This window comes from Leptonychotes weddellii, chromosome 16 (genome assembly GCF_054177405.1).
Source record: "Leptonychotes weddellii isolate Sample4059 chromosome 16, ASM5417740v2, whole genome shotgun sequence".
Classification (NCBI taxonomy): domain Eukaryota; kingdom Metazoa; phylum Chordata; class Mammalia; order Carnivora; family Phocidae; genus Leptonychotes; species Leptonychotes weddellii.
Genome location: NC_138384.1, coordinates 49478334 through 49491304, shown reverse-complemented (window position 1 = coordinate 49491304; position 12971 = coordinate 49478334). Strand labels below are relative to the sequence as shown.

Sequence of the window (12971 nt, the reverse complement as noted above, 5' to 3'; positions counted from 1 at the left end):
GCCTTGGCCCAACAGGCATATCGTGAGTAGGTTACCATGAGACATGAGGATTTAAAATGTGCACACCCAAAGAGTTGTGGCAGGCCAGGCCCCACGACCAGCTCAAACCACCATCCCAGGGAACTCATTGCCAAGAGGGTCCAGACATCCAACCTGCTCTGGGATGCCTGGTGTTAAATCTGATGAGGTTTAGAAACGGACATCTTCAGAATAGAGGTTGAGTTGTATCAGACAACACCAGTCCCGTCCTGACTTGGATGGGGACGTGTACACTATTGGACTCCAGTCTAGCCTGTGGCTCATGAATCGGGGGGGAGATTCCAGCGTGGGTGGTTTGATTGGTACCTGGGCCAAGGGTGGAATTTCGAATGGCTTCTTCTCAGGATGGTGGCTTCCTTTCCCATCTGAGCCTCGTTTCCCTTCAGGGCTGCATGCCCTCCCCCCAACTCCCTCCTTTAGCTCCTGGCGCTCGGAGCTCTGCAGGGTGGAACAAGGCAATGTTTGGGGAACACAGCACAAGAGAACATGGGTAAATGGTTTTATGATCATGGGATGGAGGAGGGGGCGCCTGGGTGGCTCAGTTAGTTAAGCGTCTGCCTTTGGCTCAGGTCATGATCCCAGGATCTTGGGATCGAGCCCGCATCAAGCTCCCTGCTCTCCCTGTTCTCCCTGCTTGGCGGGGAGCCTGCTTCTCCCTCTCTGGCTGCTGCTTGTGCTCTCTCGCTCTCTGTCAAATAAATAAATAAAATCTTTAAAAAAAAATCATGGGATGGAGGAGACCTCACCAAACCCAGTGGAAAAGCCAAAAGACATAAGAAAAACCTGCATTCAATCTGACAACATAAAATTGAAAATCCTACTGTTATGGGTTATATTGTGTCCTCCCTACAATTCCACCCCCCCAACAAATTCATGTCAAAATGCAAACCACCAGTACCTCAAACTGTGACCGTATGTGGAGACAGGGCCTTTACAGAGGTAATTAAGTTAAACTGAGGTCCTTAGGGTGGATCCTAATCCATCATGTCTGGTGTCCTTGCAAGAAGAGGAAAGTCTGCACACACACAGGTATAGAACGAAGACCATGCACCGTGCAGGGGGAGGGTGGTCATCTACAAGTCAAGGGGAGAGGCCTGAACAGACCCTTCCCTCGCCGTCCGTAGGAGGCACCAACCCTGCAGACGTCCTGACCTCAGACTTCCAGCCCCCAGAACCAAGGGAAATAAATTCCCGTTGTTTCAGCCCCCAGCATGCGGTGCTTTGTTACACGGTCCCAGCACCCTGACACACCCACCACGGGAACGACTTAAGTGACTGGGTGAAACTTCTTCCAACACATATGACAGTCCAATCCCCATCACTAATCACTAGTGATGTCACTTCCTCTCACAGACTTAGCTTTCTAGGGTTGCTGTAGCAAGTTAATAAGACTGGGTTGCTTACAATAACAGAGGTTGATTCTCTCATTGTCTGGAGGTCAGGAGTCCAAGACCAAGGTGTCAGCAGGACGGGGCTCCCTCTGAAGGCCCTCAGGGAGAGGCTTCCAGTCACTCTGGCTTCGGGGGGCTCCTGGCTGCCTTTCTGACAGATGCACCACTCCAATCTCTGCCCCATCTTCACATCATCTCCTCTGTGTCTCCGTGTGTCTAAATCTTTCTCTTCTGAGGGCACCAGTCTTCCCTAAATCCAGGATCATTTCATCTCAAGATACTTAGTTAATGACATCTGCAAAGACCCTGCTTCCAGATAAGGTCACATTCTGAGGCTCTGGGTGGATGTGAATTTGGGGGGGTCATTATTCAACTCACCACAAAAACCAAAATAGAAAAAAAAGTGGGGGGGACTCAAAATGTTCACAGTTGTAGATTTCCAGGGAAGGCTAAACTTCAAGCTTCCCTGCTTGCCTCTTTCAACAGTCTAGCAAGGTGTTTCTGTAAAGTTTGCAAAAGTGAGATATTTTATTTTAAGATTTATCCATTTGAGAGAGAGAGAGAGACAGAGAGAACACAAGCAGGGGAAGAGGCAGAGGGAGAGGGAGAAGCAGGCTCCCCGCTGAGCAGGGAGCCCAATGTGGGGCTTGATCCCTGGACCTGGAGATCATGGCCTGAGCCGAAGGCAGATGCTTAACCATCTGAGCCACCCAGGTGCCCCAAAAGTGAGATATTTTAAATGCAATTGGTTGAAATCACCATCTGTTTCTACTTTGGTATCTCCTTCCTTAAAACAACAACAAAACCTTACATTTGACCATACTGAAGTGGTGATGAGCATTTTCAGGACCTAGCTAAAGGCGAGTTGATTGGGGGTTAGATTTTGTGGAATATATGCATGTATAGGGTTGCAAGATTTAGCAAGTAGAAATACAGGATACCCAGTTAAATTTGGATTTCAGATAAACAATAAATAACTTTTAGTACAAATATGTCCCATGGAATATTTAAGACATATAGTACCGTATGTATCTATAATGAAAAGGTGTTCACTGTTTATTTGAAATTCAAATTTTATCTGGCAACCCTATTTCTGTGTTATTAGTTATTATAAGGTTATATATGTATGGATATATGTATATATACGGATATAGATAAGGTTATATCTATGTAACTATAATATAGTTACACAGTGTCATGTATAATAATATATACACATCTATCAATAACTATGAAGTTTTTAGAATCTATGCTGGGATAAGAATCACTCCAGAAATTCCATACCACGCTAACCGTACATTGATGCACAAAGGTCTGGGAAATTTTTCTAACCACGAGAAGTATAAAATCTGTAAGTGGAGGACCTCTTATCATTAATGCCTGGTCAAGACACATTCTTCGCCATAAGCAATTAACTCATCAGGGCAGTGTTTACATTAGGACATCCTGGAAAAGTTTTAGCAGGATCCCCGTCGTACTTGGAATGGACAAACAGCGTGTAAGGCTGGTCGTGAAGCCGCGTAGATGTATGTCTGAGGCGTCTGATCCTCAGGGAGGCCGTGGCTCCGGCCAAAGCGTCACATAACATTCCCTGCGGTACAGAGAAGTTACCCAAGGAAGCAGACGCCTCAAGGACACGATTCCCGCCCACATTCATCAACCCGTCAACTTATTGGTTGCGACAGCGAAACAGTTGTCTGCACAGTCGTCCCGCACGTCCCAATGCAACGTAACAGCAATTTTAAAAAGCGTGGCACCTGATCTTGTGTATGACTGAATTCCAGATCAAACTTGTCTAGGTTTCTTTCTCAGTCACATTGGATTTCAAAGGTGCCAAAAAAGGAAGTATGCTGGTGGACGCCAAATTTCAGTCCGAAAGAAAGAAGGCTGGCAGAGTCTTCAAAATATGAAAGTAACTAAAAACGCTGTTAGACAGAATCAAATGATAAGGAAAAGAATCATGACAGCCAAAGAGATGCAGATCATGAAAACAACTGCACAAGGCATTTTTTTCTTGTTATAAGAACCAGACCTCTTCCAAATAGGAAATTAAAAGCAGAAAGAAACTTGGAAACAATAGCAAATAAAAAAACACAACTTTCAGGTCACCAAAAAAAAAAAAAGAAACCTGTAAGGAGGTGCGCACTAGCTTTGTTTCATCTACTGTGTTTAATAAGGACCACGAGCTTTCCCTGTGCTCTGTGGTGATGAGCAATATTCAACACCGTTGAAAAACTGGTGTTTGTGTGTTTCTCCCCCAAAGTGTGAGCTCGGTGGTATTTGCAAAGAGTCCACTGAACAATGACAATACACAGTCCGTCACAAGATCCAGCCTAGTCCTTTTGAGCACTGAAGTTTTCCTATCACTGTTTTGTTTGTAAAAGGTTTTCAACTGGGATAGCATCACTTGCATCAAATAGGTTTTCAAACTGGGTAAATATATACAGATGATGGAGATTTTGCATCGAGTGCAGCAGGCTGTGTTTACTCAGATGATTCATTATTCAAATAAAGATGCACTAGACCCGACAAGAAGGAATATTTATTCTCCAGCTAACAAAAATTTCATGGGTGTTATTACTATACTCATCATACGCACTTAGGGGGAAAAAAGTCAAAGTGAGAAAACTAATGTGCCTTATTTAAACAAAACCGTATATAAAGAACACATTAAAATAATGGGGGAACCGCTCACAAAAGGAAGTGGCAAATCAAGCACTCTAAGCCAGACGCCAAATGTCACTCCAGCTTTAGGATTCTGCAGGAATGTGACAGGGACTGATGAGATGGGGATTTACTTGGTTTGTCATAATATAAAAATCCATGAGAGATTTTGGGGAGCCGAAGGGGGGTACTTTTCTGGGTCTTGAAAACCATCTATCTGAGATGTTAAACAAAGTGAAACAAATTCTAAATGACTGTAATGCACCATGAACAACATTCTTGGTCAGCATATGACAATGCAGCTGTTGTGAAATTTGAACAACTCTCTTCACAAACACTGATAAATCTGCAGGAATGTACCATATGCCACTCATTCCCTTAATCTCGGCAGTGAAAGAGCCACCTCTCGGGTCCTGAGGTCATTGACCCCCATCTCTGCGTTTTGCAACAGTGACACATTCTCTCTTTAGGTTCATCTCATTTAAAAAAAAAAATTAACTGGTACGATATACATAATATAAAATTTACCATCCTAACCATTTTTTAGTGTACATGTCAGTCGTAATTATGTGCACATTGTTGCAACCCCCCTCCAGAACTTTCTCATCTTGCAAAACTAAAACTCTGTCCCCTTTAAACACTAACTCCCCATTTCCCCTCGGCCTCCACCCCAGGGTCATGACTATGCTACTCTGTCTCTGAATCTGACTACTTTAGGTACCTCATAAAAGTCTTTTTGTATGACCATCCTAGACCAAAGGCTACATTTTTCTAAGAAGAATTCTGTTAACAAAGTAAGAGGAAGTAACAGATGAGTGTGCAGTTAAAATAAAATAAAATAAAATAAAACCCACATAGGAGAAAAAGTATCACAGAGATGTATCAATCAGCTAATTAATAAAACATTTTATGTCGTTTTTTTTTTTAAAGATTTTATTTATTTATTTGACAGAGAGAGACACAGCGAGAGAGGGAACACAGGCAGGGGGAGTGGGAGAGGGAGAAGCAGGCTTCCCGCCGAGCAGGGAGCCCGATGCGGGGCTCGATCCCAGGACCCTGGGATCATGACCTGAGCCGAAGGCAGACGCCCAACAACTGAGCCACCCAGGCGCCCCTATGTCATGTGTTTTATTTTGTGATACATTATAGTATTTGAGCAACTTGCGGTGGTGATGTGAGGGATTTGTTGTGATTTCTGTACAGATTCTAAATAAATTTTCACATCTGTACCAAGTTTTCATATTTGTCATTTTGTATTCTTTTCCTCAAAGAGGGTCCCCCAAATTGTAAAGCTTCAGGCCCCACAGAACCTGGATCTACTCCCAGTCCAATGTTAAATAACACCTGCCTGTGTTCCAAAACCGACTTTGAAACCGAAATGAAATGTCATTACCCCCAGCAGGCAGACGAAGATGGAAGACCTGATACCACCCAAGGTTGACAAGAGGGTGAAAAACTGGACATCTTCACAGCCGGCTGTGGGAGAACACAGTGGTTCATCCTTTCTGGCAAACATTCTGGCAATGATTGCAAAAGTTTAAAATGCACGTGTCCTTTGATCCAATAATTTCACATCTGGGAATCTACTCCTGCCCATTTGAACCCACACACCAGCCACTCACCTACATGGGGGTTAGGATAGGATAACATTGTCTATGAACGCAAGAAATGAAAAACAAGTTCATAAAACATATCCCCAAGGATGTCCGGAGCCAATTCTTTAAAAACAAAGGCTATTTTTAAAAGAATCTTTAATGTCCTGAGAGCATGTTACAAGAAAAAGGATAAAAACTCACATATGGGCCACAAACCCACTTTTCTGCAAAAATAATCCACTCACTCAGTATTTATATATGATCACCTACAAACTGTACTGAGCATTTTCTATCTGCTAGACACTCCGAAGGCTTTGGAGACCAAAGACAGAACACGTCTCTGCCCTCGTGGGGCTTCCTCTTAGTGGGAGACGCAGAAAACAAACTACCCATCCGGAAAGCGACAGAGGAATATACAGATAGTTTGAAACGATGCATTTCGTAGCAGCTGCTAATTTCGTTCCCGGACAAATACCCTGGAGAAACTCTCCATCTGTGAGCAAGGAGACAAATGCCAGAGGGGACAGAGCAACGGTGATTATCTGACAAATACTTGTTGTGGGCCAACTTCCTGAATGTTGCTTTGTAAGAGCAAACACCTGCGGTGGGACCGCGAAATCCAACTCTTCCCCAAAGAGAGAGAATGGACACGTGAAAGAGAGGGTATGCACATCATAGCATACTGTAGCCATGTATGAGACTAATCAGAGCCCCGAGTTTCAACACGAACACGTCTCAAGAACACGACCTCTGCATAATGGAAGGAAGACACAAAAGGATGCCAGGCATTCAACACCTCCAAGCTGCCAATCACACCTCCCCGAGATGAGAGATATGCTCTGCTCGGCAGTTGTCTGAAACGATCTTTTTTCTTTGCTTGTTTACAGCTCTTAGGTGCTGTTTTGGCTTCCACCTTCCATAATTCAATTAGTGAGAGGAGCTAAATGAGTGGGGGGTCCGCTGGAATCAAATGCCCACTGCCTGGATTCCTGCCCCTCAGTGAAGACTGTTCTGCGAGTATCATTAGACTTGCTGATCTCTCTTTCAAGAATCATACAGACATGACAACTACATGCTGGGAGGTTTTTTTTTTTTCCCTAATCTGTACCTGTTTACCTCTACAGCCTGGAAAATTCCAGTCAGTTCCACTGTTCCCTCCCCTCCCACGCGGGGCTGCAGTTTCCATGGCAACGGGTAAGCCAGCAGGTACCAGCATGAACAAAGCGGTGTTGCTGATAATAAAATTGCCTGGTGGGGGGGATGGGGAGGATTTCGGCAGGACTGACGCCTCCCCTCCCCCCTAACTGTGGCTCTTAATTTCAGAGCAGCTTCTTGTGATTGAAAATCTTACACACACACACACACACACACACACACAGCCCGTGACAAAAGTATGATTTGGAGAATCTAATTCCCGTGGGGATGGAGAGGAAGGAGTACGTGGGGAGGCTGAGCGGCCCTGGCCAGCCAGCACCTGCATACAGTGGTGCATAATGTGGCCCCTCCATGCAGCAGTAGGGGCAGCACCCAGGGAATTGTGACTTTAATGAACCCTCCAGGTGCGTCTGGCACTTGTCCAGCTTGAGAACCACTGGTCTGCACGGCTGATCAACCTGATTAACGCCTTATCAGGGTTGACCATGTTCCCCCCATTTTTTCCCATCGGATAAGAAAGACCTTCCCATGTAGCCCTCGGGTCTCTAGATATTCCCTCCCCGTTAAATCCTGAGATAGCCCCTCTCCCCACACTCCCTGCCACACTCACATCTGCCTCCTGACGTCTCTCCTTTTTCTCCCCATCTCCAACCAGCTTCTAAGCTCCGCACACACTCAAATGCCAGGAAGGGGTACTGGGGAGGGAGGGACTGCTTAGCTGGTTCCGGGGGAGGGGTCCTTTTGGGGTGATGATAAAAGACTTTGCAACTACGTGGAGGTGATGGTTGCCCAACCTGGTAACACTAAATGACACTGAATCATTCTTTAAAAGAGTTAATTTTACAGTATCTGAATTTCACCTCCATAAATTTATTAAAAAAAAAAAACCCACTTAGAATTCATCACATTTCAAATACGGTCACATCATTTACAAAAAACCTGGTCAATCAGAAAGTTGGGTCATGATTCTCTTTAAACCAGTGCTACCCAATAGAAAATATAGTCCAACTCATGTATATAATCGAAAACTTTCTAGTAAACAGGAAATTTTCCAGGACACAAAGAAACAATTACAATTAGTCCGAATAACACAAAATGTTTTATCTCACTCACCACGCCTGAAAACTGTCCTTTGTCTGTCCTGGATAAAACATGAACGTCAATGCGAACTCTCCGTCTCCAGAGCCCGCCAGTCCATCGATTCCCAAGTCTTGTTGATTCTGCCTCAGAAACAGGTGTTCCATCCGCCTGCCCTATTGATCTCTTCTTCAGATCACCGCAAAAACATGGTCAAGCCACCTCCTGCTGATGCCTTTTCACGAAATCCCTGTTGGTCTTAGAAAAAATTCCACCCTCCTCATGACAGCCTACAAACCACCACAGTGACCCCAGATTTTCTTTCTAGAGAAATTTGGGGGCGCCAGCTACGTTGGAAGGGGCTCTGTGGAATTTTCCTTGAAGCTGGGTCCACACAAAGTCCTGAACCATTAGGCTCTATACCTGGAGTGGGCTTTTTTCTGTAAAGAACCAGATAGTAAATGTTTTGGGCTTTGCAGGGCCATGCAGACTCTGACTCAACTTTTCAACTCTGCCACTGGATCGTGAAAGCAAATGCAGGCGATAGTAACGAATGAGCATGGCCGTGTTCCAATAAAACTTTATTTATGGACACATTTCTCCATCTCCCTGACTGCTGCGTCTCAGCCACCTCTCCATCCTCTCTCTCCCGTGTGCTGCAGACATTTCTTCGCTGGTCTCCTCTGTACCATCTCTGGTCTTCAGTTAATTTTCCTGACAAGCATCAGGGTAGATTTAGCAAAGGGAAATTTGGTCAGCAGATGACATTGCTTTTTAGATATATACCGAGTTCTTTATGGGGATCTACAAGCAGATGGACTCCAGAATTTCCACACAGAAGGGCCTTGACAGGGACAGTCTGGCTGGAGGTTGGAAGGCTTATGGGACTTGCCTCGAAGCCATGATTATGCAATCATACCCCATCACACAAGGCAGGTATTGGAAAGAAGCACACACTCCCTTGAATACACGTATTTAGGGACTTACAGAGTTAGGTGCAGAGGAGTAAGAGTGAAAATGTACTCACTGTTTGAGTTATTATTCCAGTGCTTGTGTACTTAGTTCAACAAACAAGCCTGGAAGTAGACTGCCATGATACGCCAACACTTAAACCCTTCATTCATAGGGAAAACTGGACCATAGGCCATAATGGGCATTTGGAACAAGCACTCAACTCATCTCAAAACGGGGACACAAGATTTCCCCCCCAGAACACCAGAGCTACGAATGTGACCCAGGGATATTATCTATACACAGGTGGCTAGTATTCAATCTTGCTATGGTTTAGAAATGGATGTCCCCAGAATACTGGCCACGTTGTGCCGTTTCTGGGAAAACCGTTCCCTTCCTGAGTTGGATGTCAATGTCTACAGAACTTGGACTCAAGCCTGGCATTCGGAGGTCATTAATCAGGGGGGAAGTCCATGGTAGGTGACTGCCCTAGGGTTTTATTTGGCAACTGGGGCCAAGCTGACATCCTAACAGTTTTCAGAGATGGTTTAGTTTTTCCCTCAGAAATAATCAGCTCCAACAAAATCCTCCTTTGTGTTCAGTTTTTGGTCCAGATCTTGTGTTTAGGGGCTGCTTGCTGAAGGACACCGAGTATATGTCTGAGCTGAGGATGGGAGGAAGCGTCTGGAGCAGGTAGAGAGCTCCTTTGCTCATTTCACCACAAGACAGCATAGTGAATACTTTTATAATCGTGGGATGGGAAGTGTCCCATTCAACTTAACAAAGAAGCCAATGGATATGAAAGAAAACATTAATAAATCTGTCTCCACAAACACTGAAAAATTAGATACAGGGAAAAGCCCATCATGAGTAAGAATGAGTCAAAATATCACAAAACATACATTCAAAACATATATACTTAGACACTAAGCCCACAGAGTGCCAAGAGGTGAAAAAAAGGGAAAAAAACCCTCAAAATAAAAATGCAGGCAAAGGATATGCACTCAGAGAGAGAGAGAGAGAGCAGAGGAGAGGAGAAAACTTGAATGTTGAAAAGCACCTCATTTGGGATCCAAAAAACTGGACATCAAAACCAGAATGAGAGGCTGTTACTCCCGTCAGACAGAACGGTGAGGAGAGCAATAATATCCAGGGTTGTTAAAGACGTGGAGGACAGGGCACTGCCCCAGGCTCACGGTATAGAGCAGGTGGCAGGGATGGTCAGCGCAGCTTTTCCGGAGAACACACAGCAAGAGCTATCGGAGCTAAAGCAGAACTGAACACATGCAAGTCCACTTCTGGTCTGCAAGAACACAGGTCCACCACTGCAACAGGCACTCAAGAAAACTGGGTTGCAGTTGCGGGTGGGGGTTGGGGGGAGTATTTGATGCAAACACTGAGGGTGAAGATGAGGTGGCATTCACTGCCAGAAAAAGGCACAGTCTTCCCTTAAAAATGAATGTTGTGAGGGCGCCTGGGTGGCTCTGCCTTCGGCTCAGGTCACAATACCTGGGGTCCTGGGACCGAGCCCTGAGCACCATGTCAGGCTCACTGCTCAGCGGGGAGTCTGCCTCTCCCTCTCCCTCTGCCCCTCCCCATGCTCTCTCTCTCTCTCTCTCTCAAATAAATAAATAAAATCTTTAAAAGATAAAAAAATAAAAGACGTAAAAAGAAACAGGTAAGAATAATTGTAACAATATATTTCATTTAAACCAGCATATCCAAACTAATACTATTTTGACATGTTGCATTGGCCACATTTTGAGGGCTCGCTGGCCACATATGGCTCATTATTGAGAAACTCTGTGCACCAAGAACCCTGTGAGACATAGGAATACGGCGGGAGCAAAAAAGGGCACGTTTCCCATATTCTGGAAACTTCCATCTTAGTAGAAGAAACAGACGTAAACATAAACACGTGTAGCAAGAGGCAGTCAGGAAAGGGTCTCCTGCCTCACTGAGGCAGGATGTATGCATGGGTGAGGAGAGGCCCTGGGGAGGGTGGAGGTGGGTCGTGGAGCCGGAAGGCCGTGGGGCTTGTTTCCAGAACTCTCTCTCCTCCCAGCTTGGCCTCTTCAGCCACCCAGGCCCCAGCTGATTACCGGGACCCCACTGCCCCCGCCACACCTCCACACCTCTACACCCTGTTCACCTGGCTCAACCGCCCAGACCCACCTCTTTCCTCCTGAAGATGACAGCAGCCCCAGGGCCTCTGAGCCCCCCTGCTGCCCCGCCTGGCACCCCACCCACAGGCAGCACCAGGCTTCTGAGGGGCCCACTGCTGTAGGGCCAAGAACATCCTCTTTCCTGAGGTGGACAAGGCCCTGCAGGACACGCCGGGTGAAGTGCTCTCCCCTGGCACAGACACACACGTGGACACACAGAGACACACACTCATGGGCACACACACCCTCCGGTCTCCTTCTAGGCATCCAAGCCTCCCCCCAGAGGCCAGCTCCCGCCCAGAGGACAACCGAACCCCTGGGCCTCCCTCGTCCGCTGTGTCAGGTCCTGCACAGACCCCACCATCATCTGAAATCACACTGCTCATGCCTCACTGCAGGGTTCTCTTTGGCCTTCCCCCCTGGAGGGTATGCTCCTGGGGCTGGGGCCCTTTTCTGTCTGGTTCCCTGTCACCTCCGTGGCACGGTACAGTGGGTGCTCAGCTGGCAAACGCTACGTGAATCAGTGGGTGCGTGCACGATATCGCCCGCCCGAACCCCATGGGCTTGATTTTCGGATCCTAGCTCTCACAGACAAGCCACATGTGCACGTGCGCCCTTCGCTTCTCTAAAATGTTAAAATCTAAAATAATTGAAAACAGGTGTTCAAACAAAAATCTGTACATGTGGGCAGCACTGTTCACAGTAACCAAAAGGTGGAAACCACCCAACGCCTATCAAGGAGGAGCGGATGAACAAATGGGGTCTATCCACACAGCAGAATACCACTCAGCCATACAGAGGAGTGCATGACTGATATACACCATGACATGGGTAGCCCTCAACACCATCATGCTAAGTGAGGGAAGCCAGTCAACACAGACCACACGTGGTATGCTTCCGTTTGTAGGAAAGGTCCAGAATCGGCAAGTCTATAGACACAGAAAGTAGACGGGTGATTGCTCAGGGTTGGAGAGAAGGAACGATGGGAGGTGGTATGCTTCCGTTTGTAGGAAAGGTCCAGAATCGGCAAGTCTATAGACACAGAAAGTAGACGGGTGATTGCTCAGGGTTGGAGAGAAGGAACGATGGGAGGTCATAGCTGGATATGGAGTTTCCCCCTGGGGTGATAAACATGTTCTCACACCGCCGGTGGAGACGGTCACACAGCCCTGCAGATACACTAACCACCACCGCACCGTTTTCCACGAACTCACCTCTCTCTCTCGCTGGAATTACATTGAGCCAGCGCAAACCAGAAAAAGGTAAGAAGCCTTATGAAAGCAGGAAGGCTGTGAAGCCGGTGTTCTCACACATGATGCTCAGTGGTACAGCCTGGCAAACGATTTCTCCCAGCGAGTGCGCTGGTGACCTGTCCCCGGTGTGCAGTGATGGGCCCAACACTCCCCACGTCAGCACAGCAAACCCGCCCAGGGCAGAGGAGAAAAATACGGCAGGAGTCAGAGGCCAGAGCAGTGCCGTCCAAAGGAAACACAACGCCAACTGCATATCTGATTTTCAGGTTCCCAGCAGCTATATTTAAAAGAATTCAAAGAGGGGTGTCTGGGTGGCTCAGTCGGTTAAGCATCTGCTTTTGGCTCAGGTCCTGATCCCAGGAGCCTGGAACTGAGCCCTGCATCGGGCTCTCTGCTCAGTGCGGAGTCTGCTTCTCCCTCTCACTCTGTGCGCTCTCTCTCTTTCTCTCCCTTGCTCTCTCTCAAATAAATAAAATTAAAAAAAAAAAAATTCAAAGAAACAGGTCAGATTAATTTTAATACTGTATTTTATAGAACCCAATGTCTCCAAAGTAGTCTCATTTCAGTACGTCCTCCATATAAAAGGTATCGCTGATATATTTTACATTATTTTTGTCATTCTCAGTCTGAAATCTAGGGTGCACTTCATACTTATAGTTGAGCCCATTTTGAGTCTGATAA

General features: G+C 46.2%; 1 long non-coding RNA gene across 1 annotated transcript in view; it reads right to left on the bottom strand.

Moving 5' to 3' along the window:
- Window positions 1-9830, bottom strand: part of LOC102732977 (uncharacterized) — a 54828-nt gene extending 44998 nt beyond the window's left edge. The window contains exon 1 of the long non-coding RNA XR_434139.3: window positions 7958-9830. This is a non-coding gene — a long non-coding RNA (uncharacterized LOC102732977). The remainder of the gene's footprint in view (window positions 1-7957) is intronic.
- Window positions 9831-12971: the final 3141 nt, after the last annotated feature.